The following is a 20,465-nucleotide window of genomic DNA, read 5'->3' on the forward strand; positions in this document are numbered from 1 at the left end:
CCTAAAGACCCTCAGTGTCCCACCTATTCATCCCTACCTGTCCCCTCCCCCCTCCCAAGTCCCTGACAACCACTGATCTGTTCATTGTCTCCATAGTTTTGCCTTTTCCAGAAAATCATATAGTTGGAATCATACAGTATATAGTCTTTTCAATGGCTTCTTTCACTTAGTAATATGCATTGAAAGTTCCTCCATGTCTTTTTGGCTTGATAGCTCATTTATTTTTTTGTGCTGATTAATATTCATTATCTGGATGTTCCACAGTTTATTTACCCATTCATCTACTAAAGGGCATCTTGATTGCTTCCAACTTTTAACAATTACCAATGATGCTGCTATAAACATCATGGGTAGGTTTTTGTGTGGACATAAGCTGTCATTCATTTGCGTAAGTACCGAGGACTTTTTGTATTTGATGATCTCTGTATTGTACGGTAAGAATATGCTGAGTTTTATAAGAAAGCACCACACTGTCTTTCTAAGTGGCTGCACCATTTTGCATTCCCACGAGCAATGAATGAAAATTCCTGTCACTTCACATTCTCTCCAGCATTTGGTGTTGTCAGTGTTCTGAATTGTGGGCATTCTAATAGGTGTGTAGTGGGACTATTTGGTTTTTCAAAGATTGCTGACCATATTGCCCATGCCTGAAACATACTCCCTTGGCTATTACATTATAAATTCTAAAATGGCATGGTTCCAACCGTCCCATCAATTTCTCTTCATTAACTCTGTCTACTCAACCAAGTTTAGACTAGCAATTGCCTTTATTTCTGTCTCTAAAATCTGGGAGACAAGGCAAATATTTCCTAGATTCACTGATTTTTAGCAGAATGTAGCTTTAGAAGATGTACGGGCAGTTTCAGTTTGTCATTATGTGTCTCTTGTTTCTGGACCAGCTTTGTGAGGTATCTTTGGCAGTGCCTTCTGCACCATCCAGTCCACAGTCCAAGCACCTGGCATCACATTCATGCTTATCCTCATCAAGATATGGTCCTTATACCTCTGTTCTCGGAGGACACCCAAAGTTTGTCCCAGCACTGAGATTCTATATATTTTGTCTTGCATGGTTAAGAGTCTAGAGCTAGGGAAGCTGTCCTGAATGGATAGCTTTGATATTGATTTATTGGTGATATTTTACTTAAATAATAGTAGTCATTTTTTTGAAGCAAACAGACTTGAATCTTTATCACGTTTGTACACAGAATAAAACTTGACTAAGTTGCCGGGAAGGTAAAGGGCTGCATATACAAAGCACAAAATACAATGTAACAATTTGCATGCTTAGATGATTTTAACTTAGATGATTTTATAAAATACAATTTTATAAAAGTCTAATGTAAAGAAACAATTTCTTTCCCCAAAGACATAATTATTCAAAACTTTTAAAATCTCTTAATCACTACAATTTTTATAATGCCAGAGAAGAAAAAGGGAAATTACTAATTTTTAAAATTACTCAGCAATCACTTTGCATCATCTTCATTATCAATATCTTCTTCTGTTACAGATGTAGTTGAGCTGTGAATGGATTCAAAAGAATCTTGACAGCATTGCTGCCAGAAGTTTCTTATGTTGCTGTTGCTATTGTTTTAATCCCACAGTCTGGAGTTCTACCTTTAAGCTTCCTTCAGACATAGAGCTGTTGTCTTCACTTTCCCTTTGTTCATTTTTACTTCTTGAAATTGCGGGCTGTAACATTTCAGCAGCTAGCGGATCAGTATCATTCTCTTCTTGACCAATCCATTCTCCAATCACACAGGGTCGCAGAAGAAAAGAGTTAAATGCCACTCTTTCCTTATCAAGTTCATCTGAAATTGCGATACTTTGAGAGAGACTCTCAAGGCGGTCTCCCAACTTCTTGCGTCTTGAAGGACGTGCTTCAGTTCAGTCACAGCTTCCTGCTTTGGTCTTCCAGTTCCACTTAGGATGACATATTGACCTGGGCAATGGTTTGGATCCTGGTGTTGGTGGAGAAATATTAGACACAGTCAGGCCACTTTTTGACGTTTTAGTTTCTTTGAATTTTATTGCCAAGGCTTATCATAGCTTCTGAAATCCCTTCTTGTTCCTTTATGTTCTGATGTTTCACTTTCTGTCCAGAGAGATGCAGATTCAGATAAAGTTCTTTGAAGTTTTCTACATTTTCCTTGTTTAGACTAACAATGGTCAATGAGAAATGGATTGACTGGTCAGGTGTTTTCAGTTATTAATTTGGTCCTTAATTCCAGTGTCTCTCTGCAAGTTCTTAAGGCCAGGAAACATGTCTTAGACATCTTTGTTACCCAAGGTCAAAGACCAATTATTGGCACATTTGCATGAATGGAGTTTGCAAGCCTGTAAATTGCTCTGAGTGACTGAGTGAGTGAATTAGTGAGTAAGTGAATTAGTGAGAGAGTGAGGAGGTGACCAATAGTAGTCATATTTAATTATATAATTATGGTGCGGCAGAAGAATGGTATCTGCAGTATTGGCTGGTTAAATGTTTTAAACAGAACACTACTATCTGTTAATAGCATCTACACATGTAAATATTTAATTGAGTTTTCCTAAATGAACTCTTTCGAGGATCAAAGAAGCAATCTCTTCTATGTTGAGAAAAGAGATTCACAATGCTTAGGAAGGAACCTGGTATTAACCCCAATCTTTCTTGACTAAACACAAAAACCTAGTTCTATATTCTTTTTTCAGTTGCTAGAGTAGAAAGTGTAGGTTAGATATTACTATTGATCAGATCCTTTTCTATGCAATTCAAACAGCTTTTATCCAATCAATAAAGAGAGAAGGAAAAATCCTTGGAAAACTCAGAATTATTTTTGATATTTAAAAAATGGTGGCTCAACACCAGCGAAGTCCACAGACATACACAGAAGAACTTGTTTCCAAAGCAACAGTAACCAAGTTGCCTTTATAAATTCAACTATGTGAATTATTTATTTCTCAGAGATTTTTCAGTATGGATAATAAAAACAAGTACACAGTAGCTATCCCATATTTATAGCAGCTGCCATTTAAGAGGAACATCGTGTTGCATTTAGAAGAAATAAATATTTGACCCACCAAATATGTGCCTTATTCTTCCCACTTACTTCATCTTACAGTATGGAAAAAATGTGCAAGAGGATAAATGAATGTTGAGCTTCTTATGCTGTGTACAGGTTAAGTAAGTATACTATTCTCAACGATACATAATTAATGGATAATATCTAAGTGCCATTCTCCCCTCAAGACTCTCTAGCTATTTCTCCATGAAATAAGGTCATTTTCTCTATTCTTTCTGTTGATGAGTGGGCAGTGATTCAGTAGGTACTGGAAGAGAGAGAGGTGATTCCACCAGTTGGGTCAAAAAGACTCAAGTTTCATGTGCATTGAAGCAACCTGTGATACCCATGCTCCATAACCGAGGGATGGAATTTTTCTCTATTGTCCTTCCATAAGGCCCCTGAGAATGATCTCTGGGCATATCGTTGGTTCTTTCACACCTGCACTTACCTTCCTTTAAACCTCTTTTCTCTACATGCAAAGATGCATGGTAGTGTTGAGTGTTTAGTGTTTCCTGTATTAGCATCCATTAGGCATAGCCTCAAAATGCTAGTCTTACAATTTACCCTCTCCTGTCTCTCAAACTCTGACTAAGTGTAACACAGAATATATAATATCATGGAGGGTATCTAGCTAGTTTTTGACATGGGCATGGGGCATGATGCCATGTTTGCCCAGGTCAGTCAGGCTCTCCCTCATCTCTGTCACTGGTTCAGTGCTACCAGTAACAATAGATATTAAAGGTGGATTCAATGGATTCAGTCTTGGATGTTCTCTGTTGAACAGAAAACAGCAAAAGATGATGGAGACATCACATAGCTGTTCAGTAACATCTCATATATATCTGTCTGGAAGAATATAGTTGAACTGAGTAAAATCAAAACTATCTGTTCTAGACCCATGTATTGGAAACATAGGCAAATTACTAGAAGTGATTCCACTATTTTGTAATTGTTCCTTTTAAAATCGCATTGAAGATGTAAAACACTGGCTTCATTTGAAATAGGACACTGACATTCATTTAAGGAGGATTAAAATACCATTTCTCCCCTTAGGTGACATTCAGTATAATTGGTTTTCTAAAATGTATTTATTGATATTTAACAATTACTTAATCAATTTGTGACCATTTAAGTATCAGATTTTCCAGTATGATGATGATGATGATGAATAGTTGCTTTTAAAATAGTCCACTGATGGCCATATACCACCAAAATTATATGACTTTGATAATTAAAAGATGGTAAATGGGCCGCTGGGCTGCTGTCTCACTACTGGACTAGCACTCTAAAAATTAGGAACTTTCTGACTTTTAGCAGCTTATGAATTCTAGTTTTCCTCTAAATTCCAGGGGCTGAGTATCACAACCTAAAATAAATGGTGCAATATGCATGTTCTCCTTCACTCCTAGACTTCGAATCCCAGTATTGATCAAGAGAGAAAGGAAAAAGATCTGAAAACCTATTCCAAGTCTTTTTGCCCAGGATGCATCAATGTAGAGATTTGCTTATCTTTATCATCAGTACCTTCCTGTACCTGTCTTATTCCAATACATCTTCCATGCATTGTTTTATGATCACAGAAGAATGGTAAAAGAATGAGTGAATAAGTGTTGGTCAGAATTATTTACCCATGCCACTATCATTAGCCTGCAAAAAGTGTGAAGTAGATTTTCAGATATAATAATCTGAATTAGTTCTGTGCTCAGTTGAGTTTGGGGGTCAGAGTAAGTGCTTAGTGGGGAGAAGAATGTGGAGAAGAGGGAAGGAATCCTGGAGAGAGAAATAGAGCCAAAGCCCGGGAATGTTGGAGGGGAATGCCAAAGGCACACTCCCCCACCGACAACTTTTGATTGGGGAGTGAGTAGGAAGTCACACAATGGCACACAGTCATTGTGAGTAATTCATGGAAATATGAGGTATCCTGACGTAAATGAAAGCCCTGTTTATTCACTTGACCTCTAAACACTCTAATTTTTCTGTTCACCTAAATTTCACACATTGTGTGAGCTTGCAGTTAATTCTCTTGTAAATTCATTCACACATTTGATGCTTATTGTGTCTCAGAACTTGTGCTAGACACAGGCAATGGGGAACCCAGTTCCCCGAAGATTTGCAATACAGTAAAAATGTGCTAAAGATCAATACATATGTGAGGGGGAAAGGGAACCAGTATAATTTAATTTAGGAAGAAACATTTGAGCTGATGAAGAAGACAGAGGGGGAAGAGCATTCCTGTCCATGAGAACCGCGGGCTGGAACCAGGGATACTCAGGAAGAGGATGTGATTGGGGGCACACCATATATGTATGGTTGCTTGGCAGGTTTGGGGGCATAAGGAGAGAAGGGAAGAAAATGAAACTGGAGAGTTGGGCTGCAGAGGAAAGACTCTGCAAGCCAGGGTTTGGCATTTTGTGTTTTTCATGTGGGCCCCAGGAAGCCCCTAGCTTTTTAATGCTGAGGATTAACATAGTAAGATTTTTATCTATGAACAAAAGGTAGACTGGAAAAGAGAGAAAATGGATGAAAGACCAGTAGTCAGGGCAATGATTTTTGTTTCTTGTTTGGTTCAATGTATAGACTCAGTGAATGTTTCAGGAAAGAATAAATATCAACTAAGAAATTTAAAATATAGGTGTGGAACTCAGAAGAGAGACGGAGGTATATAGGGGTGACCAGCAATATCAGTTGGGTGATGTACCTAGGACGAGGAAGAAAACATAGGATGGGGCTCCAGAAAACACCAACATTTAGTGGCAGGCAAAAGACAAGAAACCAGCAAACAGTCTGGTGAAATGGGGGAAAGCCAGGAGAATTCAATATCCATGATGCCGATGGAAATACATTTTAAGAAGGAAAGAAAAAATATGAATAAAAGAAAATGGTTCAGCAAGGTGTGGGGAGATGTCTATTGGTTTTTGTTTTGTTTTATTTTGTTTGTTTGTTTGTTTGTTTAGGAGACTACTGCCAGCAGTAATTACAGCAGAGTGACAGCAGAAAGAATGTGTAGTGAAGAGATTAGGAATAGAAAGTGAGGGTGGTTGTGGAGGGAAGAGAAAGATAGGATTGTAGCTAAAGTAGGAGATAGTGTGAAGCCTTTTTTAGCACGGGAAGAGTTAACTTTGTTTATAAACAGCAGTCAGTGGAGAATTGAAGAAGAGAAACAGAGATGGAGAGAATAATTGATGGATCCAATCCCAGAGAAACTCCCAAGCCAAGAGATACCACTAAATTGCTTGGAAGATGCTTTTATGGAAAGAACCTCAAAGCTTAAAAAATATTTAAAATGGAGGACGGGTAGCGAAATCAGCTGGTCATTTATTCACACATCTACCATCAGAAAGTTGATCTAAATTGAATCTCTGAATCTTGGTAAGAGTGGTAAGACACTCAATTTGAAAGCCAACATTTACTTATTAAAATTTTGTAGATACATAGAGTTTAGATTTGAAAGGGACTATATGATCTCTTAAAGTTCCTGTCGTGTCTTCATGACACAGAAAATAGCGGACAGTCATGACCTGGAGGCCTCTTTTTCTGGATCCTGCTTCTAATGGTTGCAGAGCGTAATGAAGGTGTCAGGGAGTGCTACTTTCAGCTCTCTCTTGCAGCTCCCATCCTCCCATCACCGCAGGGAGGTCCAGATGGCAGGTGGGAGGGGATGGGTCTGTATTCTGCTCCTAAATGCCCTGAGGATTTATTTTCACTGCTTATGGGTGGTAGTCTGTCTGTGGACAATGTGCTGCAACAGGCCTTTGGGCCCCATAGCATATAATCAGAAGCACTTTTTAGAAAGCTCAATTGGAATGAGATAATATGAAGTTATAAACCAATAATATAGCAGTTTCAGATGCAAGTACAAAGTAATGATACCATAGCAACTCTTCTTGCACACAGGAAGCTGTATTTAATACAGGAATTTCACAAACGCTCAATAATTTAAAAAGCTAAGTATTAATAAAAAATTAATTTCAATGTTACTTCACTTAAAATGGATTTGCATTGAAAATACATACTTTTTCTTAGATAACTTTCAAGTCTGAGAAATAAATGGTGTTTGAAATGTTTCATGAACTGATTTTTAATCTGAAAAGAAAATATATTTCCTTTTCTTGATTATAAAATAACACACACTATAATTAAAACATTAAAATATATTAAAATATAAAGAAGAATATTCTTTAAAATCATATAAAATACTACCACCTAGAGAGAAATCCTATTCTTATTTAGGTGAACATCTCCTCAGATATATCTCTATAAAAGCACACATACACTTATTATAATTTCACTAAATGATTCTTTAATTTTTAATGATGTCATAAAACATACTGGAATTTAAATTTCCAGAGGATGGAACTATGGCTTCTAAACTTCCTCTGTGTTAGGGCCTCTACTGCAATACAATAAACAGATCTGTTTGGCAGGTAAAGATATTGTATGTTGGTTCATGTTAATAGCCACTGTTTTCAGTTAAAAAGAAACCAGTTAACAGCAATTCTTTCATGTTTCTAAGTGATTCTGCCCCCCCCCACTCTTTTCATATAGTAAATCTTTTACCTTCCCTTCCCTACTAGCCATGATTTTCCTCAGTAAAAAGAGGGAAGGGCACAACACCCAACAATGATGGTATTTTTTTTCCCATGCAGGAACATAAAAAATGTGAAGAAAATAATTTTATTCAATTAAGCTGAGAAGTCTTAGTTACAACTTGAAGACATACTGTGCGGAGACTTATTCAGACTGAAAAGGGAAATCTGATAACTTTTATATACAGAAGGTGCCAAATAAATGTATACACATTTTAAGAAAGGAAAAACTGTATTAAAATGGTAATATTCAATATATACCAATAACAAAAGATGAATACAAGTCACATTTGATTTCTGCAATTACAAGAGGTGCTCAAAGTGGTTACCATCAGCATAATTTTAATAATTTTTTCCTTTCTTAAAATGTGTATACATTTTTTTTGACACCCTCTATATGAGGTCTGACAATTAAGTTCGAGAACTTGTTGCAACAATGTTGGTAATCTTTTTTGATATCAGAGGGATTGTTCATTATGAATTTGTACCAACTGGACAAATAGTTAACCAAGTTTACTATTTGAAAGTGCTGAAAAGGCTGTGTGAAAGAGTTAGACGAAAATGACCTGAGCTTTTTGCCAGCAATTTATGGTTCTTGCATCACGACAATGCACCAGCTCACACGGCACTGTCTGTGAGGGAGTTTTTAGCCAGTAAACAAATAACTGGGTTGGAACACCCTCCCTACTCACCTGATCTGGCCCCCAATGACTTCCTTCTTCACCCAAAGATCAAGAAAATATTAAAAGGGAGACATTTTGATGACATTCAGGACATTAAGGGTAATACGACGACAGCTCTGATGGCCATTCCAGAAAAAGAGTTCCAAAATTGCTTTGAAGGGTGGACTAGGCACCGGTGTCAGTGCATAGCTTCCAAAGGGGAGGAGGGGTACTTCAAAGGTAACCATAGTGATATTCAGCAATGAGGTACGTAGCACTTTTTCTAGGATGAGTTCATGAACTTAATTGTCTGACCTTGTATGTAAGAGATAGGAGTAAAGGTCATTACCATGTCGCCTAAGATTTATTCTGTCTGACAAAAGGAAGATGCAAAAGGAGACATCTGAGAAAGGTGGGAACCTACTCGGAAATTTGCAGAGAGATTAGAACACAAGCCCCAGCATCCTGTTTAGTGCAGTGTTTCAAGGAGAGCTGACTTATCTTGGCGGTGGGGCAAGAAAGAGGACAGGAAAATAATGGAAAGTGAGAGAGAGCAGAGAGAAATAAAAAGGAGTCAGAGAGAAAAGCAAAGGAGAAGATGGGTGTGGATGAGCCAGTACCTCCCATTCCCAGGATCACTAGTTCTCTGCCCACAGGGGCCCAGCCCTTAGCTCCCCAATCCACCCTTGGAAACAATCATGCCTTCACAGGGGACCACACGGGTTTGTTCCCTTTGTTCTTGTATTTACGCTGTTGTGATTTGCTGGCTGGTTCCGGATCCCTATCCTTCCCTTGACCTTTCTTCTGTTTACCAAGGAAAGTAAGATGAAACACCTTGAAGATGAATATCTGGATAAAGATACCGAAGGAGACCAGATATCCTGAGTGGCCAGGGTAGTGTCATGTGTTCATCTCTGATTTCCTTTCACACCAAGTCTCCTGACTTGCACCTACAGCCAAGTGTTCGCCAGGCAGTGACTCTCACCCCTCTTGGAAAGGAAAAGTGACCAAGAACACAAAGATAAGTGCAAAATTAAATCATGGTTGCAAACCTAGGATATAACTTCTATCACTGTTTTTAGCATTTGGTATCACATATTCCGTCAATACTTATCCAACTGTATTACTTACAGTTTTTTAAGAGACTTGAAAGGTTTGTCTGAATAGCCAGTCTTTTTCATAATGTTTCAATTAAATGGCACCTTGAAAGTGGCTTTTCTATGTGAATTCCAATCAAATAAAAACAAGAAATAAAGCACTGTCTTTTCATATACTGATATATGGGAAATCTGATGTTTCTGCTTTTCTGTGGAAACTATAACACAAATTTACCCCCTTGGACTTTTGCAGAATAACTGAATTATGCTCTAAGATTTAGCTTCACTGCAGATTTAATAGTGTGAGGATATCTCAGATTGGAATCGTACGTTCTGGGCTTGATTACCTCTTAATTTAAGAAATGATTAAACCAACTTTAGTCCACAATCTTTGCTTTTGTCCTCCATTTCTGAAACATGCATACACACAATAAGTTTTTTTCTACATCAAATCTTATGAGGTTATATTTTGCTTTTAAAAATGCCTAAAAGTAAATAGGACAATATTAGCTACTGTTAATTCTAATTGGAGGGAATAGAAGTGTTTGCTATGTTATTCTTTATGCTTTTCTAAAAATGTAAATATTTGAAAAGAACATTTTATTGAAATACTTTTTAAATTTTAACCTAATTTCAGATTTACTGAAAAATTCAAGATCAGTGTAAAGAACTCCTATATATCCTTTGCTCAAATTATCAAAAAGTAGCACTTTACTACACCACCTTTATAATTCAGCCTTTCTACACGTTAATTTTTTTCTGAGCCATTTGGGAGTAAGTTGCATGTATGATATCCTTTTTCCCCTCAGTACTTTAGTGTACATTTCCTAAAAATCAAGGACATTTCTTACAGTACAATTACCAAAATCAGAAAATTAATATCTTAGTATTATATTGACATAACACTAGTTGCTAATCAACAGGTTGTATTCAAATTTTCCAACTGTGCCAGTAATGTCCTTTGTAGGGAAAGGAAACCCTGGACCTGACTGCATTTGGCTGTCAAGGCTTCTCCGTCTTCTTTCATCTGGACACATTCTTCAGTCTTTGTTTGCCTGTCATGACCTTGGCATTTTTGATGAGTATAGATCAGCTATTTTTGTAGCATGTCCTTAAACTTGGGTTCTCAGAAAATTTTTTAAAGATGTTAAAAGATTGGAAATGGAAAGTAAATTTATTTTCTGTTTCTCAAACTAACTTTAAACTGCACCGAATATTGGCCTCATTTCCCTCCACCAGACCTAATTCTCTTCTACAGCCAATAGAAGGTGTCATCATGTAACAGTTTTTCATTCCTGAAACCTAAGAATTGCCCTCCTCCTTCTCATCCAGCCCCATGAGCAAGGTGCCATCTTATAAACACATTTTTCTGTACTCCTCCCCTCTTCATCCCTACCTCCATTCCTGAGGTCAGGCTTCCACTTCCCGTAGCCTCCCTCTGCTCTCCATTCTGCCCCCCTTTCCACATCTCCCCTCCCCACAATCAGTCTTTCATTTCTAAAGCTTCTCCAGCAAACTTTTACACCTAAAGTATAAATCATTGGTGTTCCCCCAGTACTAATGGTACTTCAAGGATGACACAGAGTTTGTGGGATGAATCACACACGCCTGTTAGAGTATCCAGCGCCTACCTTCTACTTGAGCTACCTGCCCTCCCTCTGTATCTTCTATATTCCACTCACACTGAACTACTTGGAAATTCCCCAACCACCCTGTTGGTTATGCCTCTGAGCCTTTACACATGCTGTTCCCTTAGCCTTCAATATGTTCCTCCTTCCCCACTCACATTCTTTTTACTCGGTTATTTGTCTATTAAAACTGACTTCCCTGTCATCATCCCCCACCTACAGCAGTGGGATTTTGTTCTGTTTTCTATGTTCTCTAGGGGGAAAAAAAGCTTGCAACAATTATAACCACCAGAGAACACTTCCTGGTTGTCTAAACCATTCCTAGATCAAACTAACAGTTCAAAAACCGGAACTCAGTGTGCCACCTAAAGAGTGTAAAGGGGTCATTGGTTTTAGTCTCTCTGTTTAGTCTTGCAATCGTTAGCTTCACCTCTGACTACTCTGAATTTACGTGTGTGACTGGTTATGTGACATCTCTTATGATTTCATTATCACATGTATAGCTCTCAAACTGGGGCTTTTCCTCCTGGGAGTGGCCTCCGGACTGTCTTTTAAAAATCACATCAGTACTAATTATATATATAAGTCACGAAAATTAACATTGTCAGAGTAGTGAATGGTAGCAACGTAAAGGTTAATTACCCAGGAAAAAAATTTTGTGTGATTATTATCGTCAATGCATTCTAGAAATTACAGTAGCTGGTACAAATCGCTTATGGGCCTTGCGTTAGGCTTTCTCTGCCCTCAGTTACCTTGCGCCTAGCAGACTGCCTGGAACTCAATAAATACTTGTGAAATAAATCATTGCTTTGTCAAGCCTAAGACAAAATGAGGCCTATAAAGAAATGAGGAAATTATCTTTCAAGTTATCAGTTTCAAAGAAAAGACTCAGCTTTAGGTACTGTGGGTTAGGGTTAGGACTTAACTTTGATATGGTTTCACCAAGGCTCCCAAGACTGTGGTCAGTGAGCTTATAGTTTCGATAAACTTACTCCAGCTTATGTTTAGTTTTGAGTTTCCAATCCTGTAAATCAGTAATTTTCAAATCCGCCTTCACATAAGAATCATCTGAAATGCTCTGAAAAAATACTGATGTCTGGGACCGACTCCCAGAGGTTCAGATTTAACTATCTCCAACACTGCTATATTTGGAAATTGGGCATTTTAATATAAAGTGCCAGTTACTGCTGGAAAAGATTCTATTTTATTTTTGTCTGGTTTCTTAAATTTTTTTAAAATTTCACTTTGGTATAAGTTTGGTTTATTTTTTTCCAAGATTGCAGGGGGCTGCCATGCTAGAAACTTACATAATCATCCTTGTGTGGATATAGCTATTTCTGTGCTTAGCATATGGTTTCTTCAGAGAATAGCAACATGGAAACACTGAAGGGATTTGACTTTTCATCATTTGAATCCCCAGATAGGATTCTGGGAAAACATCAACATAACTGATGACACTGAACTTATCAACGCATAAAGACATGTCGTAAACTGCTCCGTTGTTGTGAAGGATATGAAAACTACCAATGGCATTTTCTGTGAGTTCCAGGAAAGATAAAACAGCTAGGAACTCTGGTGGCTAAGAATCTAAATACAGTTTAAAGTGGATGGAAAGTCTTTAATTCATGAATAATTGTTGAGTCATTTAGTTTTTAAGTGGCCACATGTCCAATCTTTCATGAAATAAAGATAGCTTTCAGAGATACAACAATAAATGAAAATAGTTAACCTTTATTTTAAACCATCATATTGCATAGCAATTGCCACCAATGATTATTAAGTAACTGCCTATTTCACTAATGTACAGATTAGATGTCGATTCAAAACTTGAAATTGGAAAACACATTATTTTTTATGAAATATTTTTGGTTTTCCTAATTGTGGCAACTGTTTTGTTTCTAAAATCATAGTCTAAATTTGTAGTCTATTTTGGTTGGGCATGTGGAAATATTAAAGAAAGTCTGAACAAATTACATAATAGTCAGCTAGATTTTAAAAGTGTTGACACCAGATTAACATATTAAAAAGTAAAATTAGGGTTATGAAAGTGTTTTTTCTATGTTTAAAGTGACTCAAACCCTGTACGTTGCAAGAAGAGTGGATGAGAGTACTCAGAATAATTTATAAAGGGCCAAATTCAAGTCCCTTGCTCAAAGACATTAATACAAACATTATTTTGGGTATCAACTAACTCTTGCAGAATATTATTAACATTTAAGAGTAAATGAGTTAGAAACATGTACTCTGTTTTCCTTAAAATACAATTATTAAGAAACCTATGTAATTTTACTAACCATTGTCACCCCAATACATTGTAATAAAAAAAATACAATTATTAAGACTGGTAAAAGTACAGAGAACAAAAGAGTGGCCGGTCTCCAAGTACCACCTGTGCACACGTAAATGCTGGCTTTGGTTCTGCCTTTCAAATGGACCCAAGCTTCCCACCATAATGTAGTGGAAGGACTTTTTCTAAATATTCATCTCCAGCAAAAAAAAGAAAGCACCAGTCAGCTGATGAATGGCTTGTAATCCATGTAGCATTTACAAAACACTGTGTAAGTCATTAGCACATAATGATCACAATAATAAAAGAGCTGCTTCAGAGGCTGTGACCTATTGGTCACTATTCCTACAGTGGGAACTTCCTGGCCTGTCACCCAGTTATCTCTTCCATTTGGATCTGACGTTATCACTGGGAGGAGTCGGAGACAATTTGCTACTAGGACTTCAATTTTTCTTTTCTTTTCTTTCTTTTTATCAGTACTCACTTATGAGAAGACTTGCTATTTCTGTGGCTCTGCTTGCTCATTTGTTTGTATTTGAGTGTTCAAATATCCCCTTTATAATGACCTATAAACAGTGGTAATTATGACACAAGGGGCATGAGGTATTTGACTCACCAACACTGCTAAGAACCTGGATAGCATGTAAATATAACTAGCCACATTGAAAACTTCATAAGCTATGGAACAAGTGTCAATTGCCACTCATGATGAAGAAAATCACCAAGCCTCCTAGGCGTACGTGACTTTTCTTTTCAACAACAGCACAGTCGCACTTAGATTTCTCTGCAGTGTTTCTGTTGTCTGGCTGTGCAGGAAACTGTCATGACTCCTCCTTCCTGAGAGCTTCTGTTGGGGACTCCCCCAGTTTTCCTTCATCCATAACCTGGAATAACCTGGTTGTCTGGCCAGAGCAAATATAAGGTAACTGCTTGGAGAGTGCCGTAGGAGAGGTCTTGGAGTGTTCTGTCTCTGAAGTGCTCTGTCTTCATAGGGATCAAATATTCAAACACGCTTCAAATGCTGATCTAATAGATTTGGAGTGGAAAGTGGGAAAAAAGCAACAACAACAAGAGGCTGTTTCATTCAGCCAGTATGTTCATCCGTCACATATCAGGTGTGACAGGATGGTGAAGGCTGTCAACCGCACTAACTGGACTCATTTGCATGAGACAAGTGGGCACCATTGTGACAACTCAAATGAAAGTGATCTTGTTAAAACTTTTACACAGTTGAAGGCAAAGCAGACTTGCTGCCAGTCAAGAGGAAGGAGACTGAGAAAACCGCTGCAGCCAGGTTGGGTTCAAACGCTCAGAAAAGAGAAAGACCCGGTTTTCTGTCTCTCTCCTCTCATCACTCTCCAGGCTGTCACCTCCGGTGTGGAAAGAAATTCCCTTTAAAAAGATGACAATGTACACGCTTTCTCCCCACAGCTTGTGGCAAATCGCTATGCCGTTCCCAAGCTGAAAGTTCCTCCTGGCCTCCATTTTCTGATTCCTACATGGTTTTTTGGCATTTCATGCTTTTTTAAAGAAAAATATCAACGTTCTTGTTTTCAAGTGATAAGAAATTATTCCGTTATTTAAGCAACCAAATTCTGAACTATTTGTAACTTGATTTCAAGGAGCATTGACTTACTTATTTCCTGTATGCAGAAAGAGGAAACCAAGGCCAGTCTGCAGGTCTGGTCTCTGCTCCCTGTGAGCCGGGCAGCCCCTGTGCTGCGGCGGGAGGGCACTGGGCCTGAGCACCTCTGTTTAGTCAGACACTTGCCATCAAGCTGACTGCAAACACGGCCTTGACGTTTCCGACGCCAGCACTGCGTGGCCCGCTGCAAGGAAACGAAAGAAACTGAAGAGAAGCAGAAATGCTTTACCTGAGAGAAAATCTACAGTTTGCTACTGATAGGAAGCTCGTCGCTCTTGCAACAAAAGGAAATAAAAGAAAACAACCCTCACAATTAAAAAACAAATCCAAACAACAAACAAATAAAACTAACTAATCAAACAAAACCCCCAAAAGTTGTTAAAAAAAAATCTTCAGAATTATCAAACAACAGATAGGCTTATTTGAAAAAGTCTGAGGACTATATCTGGATTTAGCTTATTTCTAACTCCTCCCCCTTTTTCCCCTTTCCTATCTCTTTACCTTTCTTTGTTATTTCTCTTTCCTGGCCCCTCATTTTTCCTCTTTTGTCCTCACTCCTCCCCTCCCTTCCTCCCTGCGGGCTGCTCCTACCCTCCAGTCTCTAATTCTAATTTTCTAAAGGTTAAAAAATTTGGAAGGTTGTTGTAGGATACTAGGACAGTATGGATAAATGGAATGGAAATGTCTGTAGGTCATTTGGAGAATCATCTGTGGTTTGAATGTAAAACTCACTTCAAGCAAGATTTTATTCATCGTCATGCATTCTTTTGTTTCTACTTTTCATTTCTTCTTTTTCTTTTTCAATTTCAGCAACACGTTACTCAGTTTCTTCAGGATTTAAATCTTGAGGGGTTGATCTCTCCTCATGACAGCAAGTGTGTTGTTTCTGCTATCTGACTGAACCACTTCAGAAGAGCCTTGATAACCAGCTTGACGGACAGACTGTCCATTGCCATAGTTTCCTCAGTATAGTTATTCTCTTGAAATTCATTCACTGACTGGGCACTGCAGCCTTCCAGACATAGTATGTGCCTGAGGGCACCAATCTCCCTAGGGGTGGGCAGGTAAGGGTGAAGGCAGGTTGGGTCCCCACGGGAGGGTGAGGTGGGGGAGCAGTAGCCCCAGCTCCAGAAGCAGGAGCTAAAACTCAGACCCCAAGAGCTCAGGTGGCTCCCTCTCTGGTCCTGGCAGCCAGCACAGAGAGAGTTTATAGCTTCTCTGTTCTCTCTGCACTCATTTACAACAGAGTTGAACAAAGGGCAAACAAAAATTTCTTCTGGACAAATATAAATAAAAACTATTGCAGAGTTTCTGTGTTGCAGGATGCTGTAAAGACACTTCATTTCCAGTTCCTCATGTGAGGATTGTTAGCGCATAAGGAATATTCTTTGAAAAGCTTCTCTTTTTTAAAATTAAAGTCTTACAGACTATGGAAATGACCAAAGTATTAACAGAAAGCTCGGTTATAGATATTTTGTAGGGAATAATTCAAAATGTCAAAACTTCTAGCATAGAGTTTTTAGTATAGAAAAGTGTTACTGAAATGTGTAAAAACGAAGCCGTGGGTCCATAAATCATGGAATATACATACAGTGAAAATCTGTGCAGCTACTAAAAATGATTCTTTCCAAGTCTTCAATGATATATGGAGAAGCCTAAATAGAGAAAAAGCACAGTAAACCTTAACAGCAAGGTAAAAGAATGTGATCAATCTATATATATATATATATATATATATATATATATATATATATATATATATATATATAGTTATGGTGCCATCTTCATAGCAGATGATATAGCAAAACTATAAATTTACATGTCCTTACTTTCTGTAATACCTGAGTCTTATTTCCCATTACCCTTAATGGAAGAAGATATAATATAGTCATTTCTAGGTAGACTCTATTAAATGCAGTGATTTCTCGGTCATTCCAAGCTTTAGACTCAAGCAAACTGGCATATTGGATGCTAGAATTCTGCCCTGGCTGCCCCTGAAAACCCAGCTGCCTTTGCCACTGTGTATGCCACAAGGCACGTGTCCAATTCAGTGCCCAAACCTCACTATGGGTTGAACTGATTGGCAAATAAGTTACATGCCTGCCACGGTTTCAAGGGAACATTGGAAATATAATTTGCTGTTCTGTTTTACTTTCCAGCCTCTCTGGAATGTAGTGGAACTCACAAGGGGCTGGAACGACTTGATAATGGAGCCGTAAATGGCTATAGCATCATCCCCATTAGGATGACCAGACTCCTCTACAGGTCAAGGTTACAGACGGTATAGCAACCCCCTGGTATCTAATAATTGATTTAAGTGATGTAATTTCATTTTCAACTGATTGAACAAAGAAAGACTTTAGTGGTTAAGTTTCCCATTCCAATTACATCAGATTTTCCCCTGTGGTATTGCAAACATTTCTCACAATGATAACATTTGTCAGATGAGACAACACAGTCTTTAGCCATCACTCAGAGTGCCCATGGAGCACCATGTGCAAGATAATCAAGTAGAAATTGATCATGCCTTATATTTGCACGATGCTTAGATTGTGTAGAACACGCCTGTGCCTTTTCTTCTTTGATGCTAAAAATAGGTTTGTGAAGTGTAGGGAAGAGATCCCCATTTTACAGATGAGGAAAAATGGGCTCAGGGTTGAACCATTGGCCCTAAGTCAAACCGCTAGTAAATGGTGAAGTTGGGAGAAGGACTCAGCTGTTTCCAGTAGTCCACATTGTCACATTTTCTGATGCTTCTGAAAAGAGGCTCCCATAGGAACACTGGAGAAAGCCTGGGGGATGGGAAGGAGATACCTCTGGATAGGGAGCATGCAGGAGAGCGCCTTTAAAAGGAGACGCTGGTGGAGCAGAGGGCTCCTTCTTTCACCAACTTCCCAACATCGCCCAGGACCACCCCTCCATCAGTAAGTATATTTCCAACTCAGGTTATCTTCTCTTTACTTTTTTGTTTACCCTCTTCCCTTTTTATTGCTCTCCCTGGCTGAATATACGGTGACCTTTAGGGGAAAAAGTTACAAATTGTAAGTATAAGATCCCAAAAGGCCCCGCTTGTCAAAGCAACATTATAAAAAACGGTGGCGCATTCCTTTGTTTTCACAATAACTCTGGGAGCTTCTACTGCTGATCTGCAAGCACAGCATTCTCTTTTAAGCCAGGGACCTCTTTGCTGTGTGTTGAAAGGATGACAAAGAGAAATGAACCCACTGATCTGAAGACCTAAAAGGCATAGCTCCCTGCTAATATTTTGTATTTTTAATGTTTGCCACCGTGTTGGGGAATAACTCAATGAGGCTTGATTAGATTTACAAAATGACAGCAGGCTTTCTGAAATCACAAGTGAGGAGTGGGTGGGAGGAAGGAGGTGAGGAGAACAAGACTGTAACACAGTATGAGCCAAAAGAGAGAAACAATGCACTGCTTTTGCCCAGTTTTCTATAACAGCCCAACATCCAATGTCAGCAAAGGAAAAGAACAAAGGGATGAAAACAAGAACCACCCATGTCTTTCACGGTAGAAAGGAATGAAGGTAAAACTTATGCTAAACAATTTTAACTGTATTCTGTCGGCCTGACAAAAGAGAGGCTGTCTGCTTAGGAAACCCGCAGGCTTCTCCTAACGCACTTGGCAGTGCAGGTTCTTCCCTGTGTCTCTCTTGGGAAAGTGTTTTCACATTGGTGGCTGCTAAGCTCAGTCAGCATATTGTGACAGTTAAACCAAAGGTCGTGGGTGTATGCTGGTTACTTGTTTGTTTATTCATTTATGTTTGGCTTTGGTCTCAAAATGTTTAGAGTTGGCATTGCCTAGTGGTTCATGGGGTATTGTGCCTTGATCATATTCAGTCAGTTATTAAAAGCACAAGTGATTACTTCAAAGGACACTTGGGTGAATAGAGGAGTACTGATTTATCACTATAACCAGGAAAATAAGCCAGAATGCTTTTTTAATTAACTCACAATAGGTCTGTAGCAGCTTCTGCAATAGATGAAGGCTGGACAGTTTTAGCTAAGAATGACCAACAGTGTGTTGTGCACCAAAGGACCACGAATTCCCCCCGAGGCTGACATTACCCAACTACAAGGCTCTTGGAAAACCTTAGGAGTGTGCTCCTCTGATCCTCAGCCTCAGAGAAGTTTAGCCCAAACCAGTGTCACTCGTATCAGAAAACTACAGCATAGAGGCAATGGGATGTGTCACTAGAGACTGAACACGATGTTTATAATTTAATTCAATCTAATTTTAATCTTGAACTAATTTGGGCTCTCTCTCCAAAGTTCAAGAACAAAATATTTATTGTCGCAGAGTTGCAAAATGGTTAAAAGTGAAGTCTCTGTCTTTAAAGAGATGGACTTGAAGACGTTCTAGCTAGTTCTACAACTAGTTTTGTGGACTTGGACAAGTCACTTAAACTTTCAGTGCCTCTGTTTCCACATTTGAAAATGAAGTAATAATACCTCTCTCATCACGTTGTATCAAATGAAGTAACACTTGTAAATGCTTAGCACATTATGAGAGCTTTTTGATGTTGTTCATTATTACTATGTGCCTGGTACTATCTCAGGCCTTACAGATGCCAAAATGTCCTAGTCTGCTTGGGCTACTACAACAAAGTACTATCGACTGGGTCAGCTTATAAACAACAGAAATGTATTTCTCACAATTCTGGAGATTGGGAAGACCAAGACCAAGGCACTGGCAGATTTAGTGTCTAGTGAGGGCCCAATTCCTGGTTATATGTGGTCATTTTCTTACATTGCAGAAAGGGTGAAGGAGATTTCTGGGTTCTCTTCTATAAGGGCACTAATTCCATTTATGAGAGCTCCACTATCATGACCTGACCACCTCCCAAAGGTCCCACCTCCAGAATAAAGTTCTTTGCTTAAAGTAACAAAGCTTCATCTAACTGGAAAACTTACGTATCCATACAGACTCATTTCCATGAGGATTCAGAATAGTATCTGGCTTTAATAATTGCAGGAGTTATACACATAGATATATGGTTGTTTGGAGCTCCCAGCAGAAAAAATACAGACTTTGTTCATCTTGAGTAATGATACAGGATCTGAGTGAATCTGACATGAGAAGGTTAAAAGGTTATTGGTTTACATTTCAAGACTTAAAAAACGTAACACAGGAATGACAGGGAGATCCAAGTTGGCAGAGTAGATCAATGATGTGCTTACCTCATCCCATGAACACATGAAAATTACAACTAAAATATAGAACAACCAACCTGGAGAACCATCTGAAGTCTAGCTGAACAGAAGTTCTATAACTAAGGATACAAAGAAGAAGCCACATCAAGACTGGTTGGTAGGAGGGGCAGAGACACGTAACAAGCCAGCCCTAAACCTCTCTATGGCAGATGAAAATTGGGAGGGCTATGTTGGCCACAGAGGTTCCTCCCACTGGAGTGAGGTATGTGAGCCTCATACCAGATTCCCCAGCCTGGAGTACTGATGCTGGGAGGAGCCCCTATAACATATGGCTGTGAAAAA

At 38.6% G+C, this 20,465-nt stretch overlaps 1 pseudogene; it reads right to left on the minus strand.

Moving 5' to 3' along the window:
- Positions 1 to 1,442: 1,442 nt before the first annotated feature.
- On the minus strand, positions 1,443 to 15,702 carry LOC109453468 (uncharacterized protein C8orf34; annotated as a pseudogene).
- Positions 15,703 to 20,465: the final 4,763 nt, after the last annotated feature.

This window comes from Rhinolophus sinicus, linkage group LG11, assembly GCF_036562045.2.
Source record: "Rhinolophus sinicus isolate RSC01 linkage group LG11, ASM3656204v1, whole genome shotgun sequence".
Taxonomy (NCBI): domain Eukaryota; kingdom Metazoa; phylum Chordata; class Mammalia; order Chiroptera; family Rhinolophidae; genus Rhinolophus; species Rhinolophus sinicus.